The sequence below is a fragment of the Suricata suricatta genome, chromosome 4, assembly GCF_006229205.1.
Source record: "Suricata suricatta isolate VVHF042 chromosome 4, meerkat_22Aug2017_6uvM2_HiC, whole genome shotgun sequence".
Taxonomy (NCBI): Eukaryota; Metazoa; Chordata; class Mammalia; order Carnivora; family Herpestidae; genus Suricata; species Suricata suricatta.
Genome location: NC_043703.1, coordinates 102,415,078 through 102,427,085, shown reverse-complemented (window position 1 = coordinate 102,427,085; position 12,008 = coordinate 102,415,078). Strand labels below are relative to the sequence as shown.

At 36.7% G+C, this 12,008-nt stretch overlaps 1 long non-coding RNA gene across 2 annotated transcripts in view; it reads right to left on the bottom strand.

The window, feature by feature from the left end:
* The window catches only part of LOC115288998, a 145,096-nt gene extending 133,506 nt beyond the window's left edge, over positions 1-11,590 (bottom strand). For both annotated transcript variants that reach the window (XR_003907318.1, XR_003907319.1), the window contains exon 1: positions 11,423-11,590. This is a non-coding gene — a long non-coding RNA (uncharacterized LOC115288998). The remainder of the gene's footprint in view (positions 1-11,422) is intronic.
* Positions 11,591-12,008: the final 418 nt, after the last annotated feature.

Sequence of the window (12,008 nt, the reverse complement as noted above, 5' to 3'; positions counted from 1 at the left end):
CAGTATGGAGGTTCCTTAAAAAACTATCAATAGAATTCCCCTATGACCCAGCAATAGCACTGCTAGGGATTTATCCAAAGGATACAGAAGTGCTGATGCATAGGGGCACATGTACCCCAATGTTCATAGCAGCACTTTCTACAATAGCCAAACCATGGAAAGAGCCTAAATGTCCATCACCTGATGAATGGATCAAGAAGATGTGGTATATATATACAATGGAGTATTACATGGCAATGAGAAAGAATGAAATCTGGCCATTTGTAGCAAAGTGGATGGACCTCGAGGGTGTCATGCTAAATGAAATAAGTCAGGCGGAGAAGGACAGATACCATATGTTTGCACTCATAGGTCTAACAGGAGAAACCTCTACAGAGGACCATGGGGAGTGGAAGGGGGAAAGAGAGTTGGGGAGAGTGAGGGACACAAATCATGAGAGACTATTGAATACTGAAAATGAACCGAGGAATGAAGGGGGAGGGGGAGGGGATGAGGGGGTGATGGTCATGGATAAGGGCACTTGTGGGGAGAAGCACTGGGTGTTATATGGAAACCAATTTGACAATAAACTATTATAAATTTTTTAAAAATAATAAATAAATAAAAACAAATGAAATCACTGGGTCCATGGCAACAGTCCTCTGATTCTTTCAATGCCTCTCTTTCTTAGAACCCTAAGTGTAGAAACAGAATTTTATTCAAACAGGCTGTATTATAGAAGCACTTATTTCAAGTGTGATTCTTTTGTTAAAAACAAAGTTATTTACTGACAAGAAAAAATCCATGGAAATGGAGTAAGGGAAGTAATGAATGTCCAGCACCCACTTGTACCAAAAGACCACTTGATAAGCATGCAGAGTTAGTTAATACCAAAGATTTCAATTAAATGATTTCATGTACATAAGAAACAAAAGTCTTAAATACTTTAACACTTTTAATGCAATATCCATAATATAGGAGTATGCCTATCATTCAATTATTGTATTTCAGGTTATGGCTTAAAGAGATGGAAGACTTATTTTCAATTATAGCCAGCTTTGTATTGCATGCATTTTTCAATTAACCTACCATTAACATTTTTGTAATATTGTAAAATATTTTCTTTAGTAATTTTAATTTGAATCATTAGGAATTCTATATTGAATAGCCCTTAACACATTTTAGACTGGCTATAGGAAATTAATAACTTGTAGCACTGCAGCTTTCCATAGGTTTAGCTGGGAACTACATGATAAAAATTGATGAATTAAGTATTATGCTTTCATATAATAACATCAGATTTATAGATTTATAATACATTTTATAGAATATCTTTTATTATATAAAATAAACTAATGTCATTTTCAAATAAGTTGATGGATGTTAAATTTCTACCAGAGGCTACTGGGACACACACTCAGAATTTTTCCAAATGAGGTATAAAAAGGTATAAGGAGGGTCTTTTGCATGTAATCCCCATCAGTTATTGGTAAGGCCAGGTTCCCAAGGAGGCTTAGTTCCCTGATACTTCTCACCTGGAACCTGAGTATGCAGAGCTAGCCTGGGTCAGAGAAAGTCTTCTGGCAACAAGATGCAGGTGCTAGCTGTTAGATGTGCGGGAAGGTGGGCTGGGATGCCAGGGATAGGGGAGCACTCAGAGGATATGGTAAGGCATTGATACCATCTGTTATGTCTTCTAGAGGAAACATCCTTTTTAAAATGAGAAATAAATGAAAGGCACTATTACATAATGAATAATCACATGGTCACTGGAGGCTAATAGACCAGAAGTCAAATCCAGACTGAATAATCCAGTGAAGAAATGGGAAGAAGACATGAATAGGTATTTTTCCAAAGAAGACCTCTGGATGGCAAAGAGACACATGCTCAATATGCTCAACATTGTTCATTATCAGGGAAATACAAATTAAAACAGATTTTCACAAGGCATGGAGAAAGGGAAACCCTCTTGCACTGTTGGTGAGAATGCATGCTGGTGCAGCCACTCTGGAAGACAGTGTGGAGGTTCCTCAAAAAATTCAAAGTAGAACTACCCTACAACCCAGTAATTGCACTACTAGGAATTTATCTAAAGGACACAGTACTGCTGCTTCGCACCCCAATTCTTATAGCACCCCAATTCTTATAGCATCAGTACCAACAATAGCCAAACTATGGGAAAAGCCCAAATGCCCATCAACTGATGAATGGATAAAGAAGATGTGGGGCACCTGGGTGGCTCAGTCAGTTAAGCATCTAACTTCAGCTCAGGTCACGATCTCACAGTTTGTGGGTTCGAGCCCTGTGTGGGGCTCTGTGCTGACAGCTTGCTCAGAGCCTGGAGCCTGTCTTCAGATTCTGTATCTCCCTCTCTTTCTGACCCTCTTCTTCTCACACCGCCTCTCTGTCTCTCAAAAATAAATTAAGAAAAACATAAAAAAAAAGATGTGATATAGACACACAAGGGAACATCACTCAGTGATGAAAAAGAATGAAATCTTGCTATTTGCAACACTGATGGAACTGAAGGGTATTATTCTAAGTGAAATAAATCAGTCAGAGAAAGATAGATATAATATGATTTCACTCATATGTGGAATTTAAGAAACTTAACATGACCAGAGGGGAGGAGAAGAAAAAATAAGATACAAACAGAGAGGGAGGCAAACCATAAGGAATTCTTAAATACAGAGAAAGACTAGGTGTTCATAGGGATAGGTTGTAGGGGGGTGTGGGGAAAGTGGGTGATGGGTATTGAGGAGGGCACTTGGTAGGATGAGCAACTGGGTTTGTATGGAAGTGATGGATCATGGGAATCTACTCTGGAAGCCAAGATTATACTGTATGTTAGCTAAACTGACTAATAAATAAAAATAAAAAGATGGTTTCCAAAAAATAAAATAAATAAAATAAAAGCCTATTTGCCATGTAAAAAAATAAAAATAAATAAGGAATTATTGGTTTAAGACAAAATTCTTAAACATTGTAGTGGGGTAGAAAATAGTAAAGTATCATTTTAAAATATTGCAAAATGTTTTAATTTCATTTTACAAATTGCCATCTTAAATTGCCATTTTCACCGTCTTTTAAGGCAATACATAGTTCCATTGTTTGCATTATTCTGTCAAAAATTTCAATGCTGGAATATTATACCAAAAATAAAAGTAGCAGTATGGTGCCCATTTTCCCCCAACTTCTCTTCATATACTTTGATGTATAATTGCCATAAAATATTAGTGTCTTAGTGTTGAGATTATTTGTACATGAATCTTATTCTTCATAATCATGGTTATAGTGTTCCTTTCCTTGTTATAATTATCTTGTTTTTTTTTATTGGAATGTTACTTATGTTGCATTTTTTTCCCACTCAGTTATGTTAACCTTTTTTTGCTAAGCTTTTATGATATTACTGAAAATAAGTAAATTTATAACAAATAATGTGAATAGTGCAAATTCGAACTGAAGCTTAGATTCTACCAAAAGACCATAATTCAGTCTATTTGAAGATCACTCTTGTTTCATTTGTTTCTTCTATTGTTTCCTATATCTTATCTAAAATACATCAAATTCTTTTATTTTGGTGATTTTTCTCTGGAACTGCAGAAGAGAAAAAGAAAAGCAAGCGAGCAAAAAAAAAAAAAAAAAAAAAAAAAAAAAAAAAAAAAGAAAGAAAAATGCTTAGCACCACCAGCCAAAAAACTCTATTCTGCAAAACCTTATTGCATTCTTGCTGTTGGAGAGGAAGGATACACAAGTTTAATGGTTTCTGTTCTGACCCAAGTGTCTTCATAGCTGAAATTCTTTTAGTTCAAAGCAGTGACCTAAAAAGGGGTTAGTAGCACAATCCAAACCTTCAAAACTTTTGGCCAAGGTTACTTTTTGTTTTAAAAATGCAAGGCAATATCTTTAATAGATTATGAGTTCATTTTCATGTATAGTATTAGAAAATAGTCCATATTCATTCTTTCACATGTAGCTGTCAAGTTCTCCCAGTGCCATTTATTGAAGAGACAATGGTCTTTTCCCTATTGTATATTCTTGCCTCCTAAGGTGAAGATTAATTGACTATATAACTGTGGGTTATTCTGGAGCCTTCTATTCTGTTCCATTGATCCACATGTCTATTTTAATGCCAGTATCATATTGTATCTATTACTACAAGTTTGTTGGTATCTTGAAATCTGGTATTGTGGTACCTCCAGCTTTGTTCTTCTTTCTCAAGATTGTTTCGGGGATTTAGGGTCTTCTATGGCTCCATACAAATATTAGTATTATTTTTTCTAGGTTTGTGAAAAATGATGTCAGTGTTTTAATAAGGATTGTACTGAATCCATATATTGTTTTGGGTATATGGACACCTAAATGTGAGAACTGAAACCATAAAAATCTTACAAAAGAGTTTTGCTTACAAAAGCAAAAAAAAAAAAAAAACTACTGGGACAACATCAAATGAAAAAGGCTTCACACAGCAAAGGAAACCACGAACAAAACAAAAAGACAATCTACTGAACAGAAGAAGAAATTTGCAAATTATATATATAAGGAGTTAATATCCAAAATACATAAACTTATACAGCTCAATACAAAAATCTAACAACCAATAAAATTAAAAAGTGGGCATAGGACCTGAATAGACATTTTTTTTCCAAAGACTTACAGATGGCCAACAGATGTATGAAAAGATGTTCAATATCACTTCTCATCAGGGAAATACAAATCAAAACCACTATCAAATATCACCTCATGCCTGTCAAATGGCTAAAATCAAAAACTCAATGAACAAGTGTTGGTAAGGATGTGGAGAAAAAGGAACCCCCATGCATGCGTTGTTATTGGGAATGCAAACTGGTGTGGCCACTGTGGAAAATACTATGGAGGTTCATCAAAAATTAAAAATAGAATTGCCATATGATCTAGTAATTCCACTTTGAGTATTTACCCAAGGAAAATAAAAACACTAATTTAAAAACACATATGCACCCTTATGTTTATGCATAGTTATTTCTAATAGCCAAGATACGAAAACACCCCAAGCATCCATCAATGTATGGATGAATAAAGAAGATGTATATGTACACACACACACACACACACACACACACACACACCAGAGGAATGTTATGTAGACATAAAAAAGGATGAGACTGTGCCATTTGAGACAACACAGATAAGGCTTGAGGTATTATGGTAAATGGTATAAGTCAATCATAGAAAGAAAATACCATATGGTTCCACTCATAAGTGGAATATAAGAACAACAACAACAATGATAACAAATGAATTAAAAAACAAAAAGTAGAATCAGACCTATAAATACAAACTGATGGTTGCCAGAGGAGAGGGGATGGGAATGGGCAAAATGGGTGAAGGGGAATGGGAGATACTGGCTTCCAGTTATGAAATGAGTAAGTCACAGGAATAAAAGGCACAGCATAAAGAATACCGTCAATGATATTGTGATAGCAATGTAACAGGACAGATGGTAGCTACACTTGTGGTGAACATGTCATAATGAATAAACTTGGAAAATTATTAAATTATATACCTAAAACTAATGTAGCACTGTGTTTTAACTATACTCAAATAAAAAAGTATACAGCAAGAAATGTGGAAGAATTTCATCGAGGCCTGAGAGATTGTCGCAAGAACAAATGTTTGGGATATAGGTTGAGCTGTGCCAGCACTGCCTGAGTGTTTTCTGATACGTTGTGTGTGTGTGTGTGTGTGTGTGTGTGTGTGTGTGTGTGTGTGTGTGTGAGAGAGAGAGAGAGAGAGAGAGAGAGAGAGAGAGAGAGAGAGAGAGAGAGATTGATTCAGAGCTTCCTAAATCATATGACTCAGAAGATGGAATACCTTGAATGGGTCTAAGGATGGTACTGGTTGATCTAATCTCATTTCTTTACGACAGTCCTTAAGTTTTGGTGATGGCTATTAATGTAGTCTATTTTCACAGCTGATCATTACCAATTTCTTCAACTCTTCTATTGAAACTTCTTGGTTTACACCAAGATCTGGAATTTGAAGTAATAATGGGCAACCACAAGGCTCCAGTCATTAGCAAAAACATTAGGGAGCCTTTCCTTTTGTTCACTTTTCTCCTCACTTCCTTCTTTCTTGGAATCTCCCCTAAATCCATCAAGCCTTGTCCAAAGAAATGTTGTCCCAGTGTTTGACTTCATAGCAATGTATTGTTGCCCACACAGTCATCCAGAGGCTTTATCTCTTGTAAGAGAAGATACTGAATCTGTGTTGTATTCTCTCTCCTTCTACTGCATTAGAACTCCTTGATGAGCCTTTTATATACCTGGTCAGGCTTAACCACTTATTTTCTGCCTTTGATACAGTTTATACATTTTTCCTAACTATTTATAGTTCTCTTTTCTGCATGTACACAGAGAAATACATATCTAAATCTTATGTATAGAAATATAACCAAATAGAAAAAGCATAACCCTTCATATTTGACATACTTTCTAGACATATCCACTACTCTGGCTCTCATTCTATTGAAGTTTTGATATCTATCTTTAAAATATTATTGTCAGGGGTTCCTGGATGGCTCAGTCAGTTGAGTGTCCAACTTCAATTCAGATCATGATCTCATGAGTTTGAGCCCGCATCAGGCTCTGTGCTGACAGCTCAGAGTCTGAAGCCTGCTTCAGATTCTGTGTCTTCCTCTCTCTCTCTGCCTCTTCCTCACTAGTGCTCTGTCCCTATATCTATAACTCAAAAATGAATAAACATTAAAACAGAAAATATGATTCTCAGAGACTAAGCAACTTCAGACATTGAAGTTCAAAGTAAATTGGGAGCTAAAATCTCTATTTCTTTACACTATAGTCTATTTTTTTGCAATCTTTAAACAATTAGTTTATGGAGGTAGCAATTCCATATTGTTACTACTATTAGATTTGTAATAAAAACCTGGTAGAACTTTTTCCTTTCCATAAAAATTGTTAAGATAGATTTGTTCCTTGAAGTTTGTGTGTGATTACAATAAGAATGTGGCAAGCATGGTGTAAATGAACTAATATTAAATTCAGAATTCATAGGTGTAACAATACAGTTCTGTATCAGAGAAATGAATGGGATTCCTTCTTCCAGAGTCCCAATGGGAAATGTTAAGGGAAGTAAGCCAAGGGTCTGCTAATGTGCAGTGACAGCCACTTAAGGAAGAGACAGAAGATATAGGGAGTTTGGCCATGATGGAAGAAAGAATCCCTAGGTTGAATAGAATTTAGAATATGGTAGCATGTCTTTAAAAGAAGGAAGACAAACAAGACAGAGATGAGAATTTGGGAAAAGACAGCTACTAATTGTGCTTCTAAGGTTAGGCTGGCCAGGATGGGTGACTATGAGGAAGGTTAAAGATAACAGGTATATTACCAAGAAGGGAGAAATTTGTGAATCAACCATTTCTAATGATTTACACCACACCTATGGTAGTATGCAATAATATTGCATTTGCAAATTTGTATTAGTATATGAAAGTAGATAGAAATTAAAACAGATTTTCAGATGATATGCTATACTATACTATCTCACCTTTTATGAAAAGACTTCATTTAAACTATATACAATAAGAAATCCTCTTATAATATTGAGATTTATCATGACATAACTTCAAACAGTGGAGAAATTCAAGTCAGTTTTGCATATTATGTTAATTTCTTATACAATATTTTGTTATCGCATCAAAATGATATTATAGGTTAATGGGAAAATCCAGGATATTAAAGCACAGACACCAATCCAAAAGTTACTCTTATATTGGACTGCGGTAACACTTCATGAACCCTAGGAGCACAACAAACTAGACCAAGCATATTGGCTTAAGTGCTTCTGGACAATAGTCTCACCTTAATTTTCCTACTGGTGTGCCAAGGAAGAGTACATGCTATTGGTAACATTTCCTTCTGCACTTGGAGTAATACCACCAAGACAGTTGAATAATTTATATGCATATTAAAGGGAAGAAAAACTTGGCTATTAAAAATAGACACTGAAGGTCTCTGGGACCTGTTCTTCTTGTCAAGAATGGGGAATCTTCGGGGTGCCTGAGTGGCTCAGGTCATGATCTCACAGTTTGTGGATTCGAGATCGGATTGGGTTCAATACTGACAGCTCAGAACCTGGAGCCTGCGTCAGATTCTATGTCTCCCTCTCTCTCTGCCCCTCCGCTGCTCATGCTCTGTCTCTCTCTCTCTCAAAAATAAATAAACATTAAAAAAAAGAAAGGGGAATCTTCAGTGCTGGTTCTGAAGTGTCTTCTAGTCCCACCTCATAGGGCTGTAGTTATTCTTATTCAACTCACGTCTTCAGATGTCTGGTCTCCAGAGTCTTAAATGATGCTGCATAACTGCTTTCTTGTCAGATTTCTCAAAAACTCATTCTTCAACAAAAGGAAAATAAACTGCTTCTGCTCTTCTCACACTGAATATCAGAACATTCATCTAAATCCACTTCACAGAACATCTACTCAGAATAATGTATATAGTGGTTAAGACCTAAGCTATTAACATATAACCCAGTGCTGACCTTTTCTGTATTTGCAGGGACAATAGGGCTCCATAAGTGGGATGTTAAAGAAAAATTTTCAAGCCTGTATTATGCACATCCATATACCTTGTTACAGCCTTATTCATCTTCATCTTTTATCTCTTTGAGAGCTGCACCCTTCCTTTTGAGACTTAATCATATAAAGACCATTTGTAAAAAAATAAAAATAAAAAGAGTTTACGATCTGTTTCATTTCATACATTGACCAAAGATTTAAGCTCAGAATACTGCATAAATTGCTATTCTTTTTCCTTTACCATGCCCAGTGATTATCAACCATGCGTGACTTTACTCACAAAGGGAGTTTGCAAATGTCTGGAGACAGTTTTGATATCACACCCCAGGGCTGTGGGGTAACGTGCATTTAGTGGGTATGGTGGATAGAGGCCAGGGATACTGCTCAATATCCCACAATATTTAGAACACCCACACACATTCACTCACAGTGAAAAATTATCCAGCCCAAATGTCAATAGTGCCCCTGTTAAGAAACCCTAACCTATAGGGCGCCTGGGTGGCTTAGTCAGTTAAGCATCCGGCTTCGGCTCAGGTCATGATCTCACAGTTTGTGGGTTCGAGCCCTACATTGGGCTCTATGCTGACAGCTAGCTTAGAGCCTGGAGACTGCTTCAGATTCTTTGTCTCCCTCTCTCTCTGATCATCCCCTGCTCGCAGTCTCTCTCTGTCTCTCAAAAAAATAATTAATCAATCAATAAATAAATAAAATGTAAAAAAGAAACCCTAACCTAGCCCATTACATTTATGCTCAGGGAGACCCACAAAGCTTGTTTCTTAAGTGATCTAGCTCTCTCTGCCCAATAATCAGCCAACTCAGCTTTATTTCCCCCGTTATGGTGGTCTCTGTATTTTGATTAGACATGAGGCATCAGACAAAAGGATGTTTGGTAACATTAGTTTTTGCATCAGAAGCAATTAGAATATCGGAATGGAGTGAGAAGCTGTTTAATTGATATGATCTATTTGCTGCCCAGAATGGTGAAGCCAGTAGCCCTGTTTACTTATCACACATGGCAGGACATAGTATGAAGCGAGTTTGGGGCTTCTCATCTCTTGCTACTGAACGTGGAATCTCTGATGGCATCAGGGAAGTTTGGGATTGTTCTAATCACATCTAGGATGAAGAAGTCCTGGACCCCATATAAGCTCTGGGATGTCTGAGAACCAAAGCTCTGCCGTCACTGACAAGGCCTTTGTGGGAGTTATTTTTGAGACAAAAACTCTCCTTATCTTTGTATTTCAAAAATGCTATAAATCTCTTTGTTTCAAACTACTTTCATTATTTTCTTAAAATTTTTTATGTTTATTTATTTTTGAGAGAGAGATAGAGTATGAGCAGGGGAGGAGAAAAGAGAGAGGGAGACACAAAATCTGAAGCAGACTCCAGGCTCTGAGCTGTCAGCACAGAGCCTGAAGCAGGGCCTGAACCGGCAGACCGTGAGATCATGACCTGAGCCAAAGTCAAACGCTTAACTGACTGAGCCACCCAGGTGCCTCTACTTTCATCATTTTTATTTTACTTACGTTTGCTCATTTTTCCCATGTCATAATTATTCCCAAAGGGTTGTTCCTATTTTGCTGTTGTTTTGATTTTTGTTTTCCTTTTTTTCTGCAACTGGAAGGCACTGCCCTTTATGTTTCATTCTGCCCAATTTCTAGTCTTAAATCGGTTCAGCTCAAGTACAACGAAAGTCTCTAATTTAATATGTGGCCATTTCAACATAAGTGAGGTTTCCCTCTTATTAAACCGCTTTTACAAATGCTCTCTAGTTTTGACTAAAGGGACAGGATCAGAGCCACTTGGAGCGGAGGAGGGCTTACACACTGCTGGCTTCCATTTTTTACAGTGCTCTCCAACTGTGAGTATTCTGACACTACTCTAGACCCACAATGAAAACCACCCCTTTTTAGAAACAATGACCTGAAGAACTCTTTTAAGAACCTGTTGTCTAATATTCTTACTTTTCGTATGTATTATTGTCTTCCAAGGCATACTGTAAATGTCAGAGACTTTATCCTATACACTTTAGTAATCTAATCTACATCGTGCCTAGTCAAACTGTGCTAAGACATAAAAATAGATCAACAATAAATCATGTAGTTATAGAAGATGAAGTCCCAATTCAAAAAAGTCTCAAATGCATTAGGATGAGATTTCCAAACTTACATATGTGCAGTAAACAGCATGGCTCATTTTAATAAAAGAACTTACAGTCTGACCCAGGATGAGAAGATAAATGTTAAAGAAAACAGTTTAGGTTTGATTGCATTAATATTTTATTGGAAGCAGCTAGGCAAATTGTAGATTGATTGTAAACAGCGCACAATCAGTGGCTATGGAGAATTTCATTCAGCATTCAGCAAACCTTTAGTTTCCTCAAGAAGCAGTAGCAAATTTGTAGAAAAATAATTCAAACTTTTAATTTCCTAATTTAAATAGAATCACTTAAGCAATTTAACTGATTATAATTGTGAAAACATGTCATGCATTTAGCAACAACTTTGAGGCTTTCCTCTGGTCTAGATTACTAACGGAGTCAATGATCCTCTTTTCTTAATATTAACAACAAGCGTTTTTAATACATGAAACCACTGACATTGAGATCAAGCATTTAATCTCAGAAAAAAATGCTTTCTCCTTTTCTATCAATATGACAGGCAGCAAAACGATTATTCATGGCTACTACGTAACTCTGCTTTCAAACATATTTGCTCCTTTAATTCGGCTATCTTGAATTAATAGATGCAAATGTGGTTTGTAAGCAAACTGCTGGCTCTTTGTGGAATAATAGTCCATTGCTTGAGGCTCTAAAGTACCACAGCCTTTGCTTTTTTATAGGGAAATAATCATTATGCCCAATCTTACCTAGGTTGGGAAGCCAGGAGACCAAGGTGGGGAGGGGGTGCTTTCAGTCCAGTTAATGTCAGGATTTACTAGAAGCCTTCCATGTGCCAGGTGTGTGGAAGAACAGGGGAGTACAAGATGAATGAGATGCCACTACTCTCAAAGACGGCACCGTTTGGTGCTGGGATCCAGTATCATCTGGAATATACAATAAGGTAGGAACTGATAAGTAGGCAAGGAGGGGCTAGAAGTGGTTAAAAGAGAGCAAAAGTCATTTTTGAATTGAGACGTTTAATTTTTTTCCTAACCCCAAGTCTGCTATTCCTGAAAAGTGCAAAGTTCTTCCCTCTCAGCCTGTCTTCCTCTTTTTGTCTCTCCCACCCTCATCATGAAATCTGTTTTCACTATTAAGGGTCTTACTGGATAATGGATACCAGAAATAGCCATAAGCATTATTTGATAGTGTGCTTTTTACATTATTTTTACCCATCCATTAATACATAAAACAGGAAGTTATCCTTTTCTTTCCTTATCTCCAACACATGCCCAATTCTTATTCTGAGATTTGGTTACTCAGCTCCACGAGTTCTTTCCTACCTCCTGCCCC